Here is a 1,559-nt window from a genome sequence, read left to right as displayed (position 1 = left end):
AGTATATATTTTCTTTATATTGTTGTTTATGTTTATTTTTATTTCTAAATATAATTTTATGGTTTATTTTCGTGGTAGCTTGTGTGGACATGCATCTTTAAGCAAAAAAAGAGTAACCAGTCCAAATTAGTTTTGGTTTCATAGTTTACTATATATAATATGAACAAAACAAGGTCTATTGTTTTATAATTTTCTCATTGTTTTATGTCCAAAGACAATTATGTTGGTTCTGGAAAAAATATTTTATAGTTTTGATTTTTACCCAACACATTCTTTTATCAGAAAAAATATTAAATTACTCTCAAGACTAAATCTATCAGGCATTAAAGCAATATCTTTGTTGGTAAGTCGATGAACAGGAATATGATGTCTCATAACTTCAAAGAGCAAAGGAAAAGCAGGTGACAACGAGACTAGATTCAGTGTGACTATAATCTTTACGTATGTCAAGTTCTTGTGTTGATATACAACAATCGTATTGAGAACAGAGTGCAAACCAACTGAAAATGGCATCATCCAATTGGTGTTAAATTATATTATGGTTAATCCATGACCCACTTCTTAGTTTCATCGTTTGTTAATGAACTCATCAATTTTTTTTAACCCCTGATGAGAGATAAAACCAGCTGAAGGAAGGATAGTCACCAATACAGAGGAATAAGAATGTTTGCTAGAAACATATTCATGTTGTAATTTTCATTATTTTGTAATTTGTTTCAGCTTGCTGGAACTACATTTTTAGTGTTTCAGGTTTCATCAGAGTACCGAATAAATTAATGATTCTCTGACACAAAAATCTAAGAAACATAGATGACTGAAATTCTTGTGAAATAAAGAATGAACATACTCACACATTGCGTTTTTTATATGTTTTGATGTGTAAAAAGTAATTGTTGTGTCGTATAACTCTGTTGCTTTAAAAATTTAGTTTTTGAATTAAAATTATCCTAAAACAGTCCATCCTTTGATTGCTTCTCTAAAACCTAAATCTTAGAATATAAAGCTTATATGTATCTTTGTAGAAGAGTTGAAGAATGAGATGAAATCTCTAATAGGTTTCTATGTTAAAAAAAAAAAAAACTCAATTCAGATTGTTATGTGTTTCTGAAGTTCACTGGTTTACTTGAACACGGCCAACATAGATTGAACACTCATACATTGAATTCGACAATACTAAAACGGGTCTGAACCCCTGACTGAAATGTGTGAGGAAAACACGGAAGGTAAAGAAAACAATGGATGAAACGAGGAAAGATAGTTGGGTGACAAAGAAATGTGTGATTAATATGAAAAAGTGGGAAAAAAGAGATGACGAAGGCTTGAAGGTAACAAAGAGAACAAAAGAGAGAAGGAAATTAAAAGTTGAGGAGATAAGGCTAAAGCTATATTGTAGAATTTATCATTAATTTAAAGAGAAGAAGAAGACGAAGAAAAAGAATGGAAAACCTAAGGAGATCTAAGTAATGAATATAGAAAGGGAGGGATGGAGAGAGAGAGAGAGAGAGAGATAGAGAGAGAGAGAGAGAGAGAGAGAGAGAGAGAGAGAGAGAGAGAGAGAG

The sequence above is a fragment of the Eutrema salsugineum genome, unplaced genomic scaffold (genome assembly GCF_000478725.1).
Source record: "Eutrema salsugineum unplaced genomic scaffold, Eutsalg1_0 scaffold_2, whole genome shotgun sequence".
Lineage (NCBI taxonomy): Eukaryota > Viridiplantae > Streptophyta > Magnoliopsida > Brassicales > Brassicaceae > Eutrema > Eutrema salsugineum.
Note: the sequence above shows the minus strand (reverse complement) of the source record.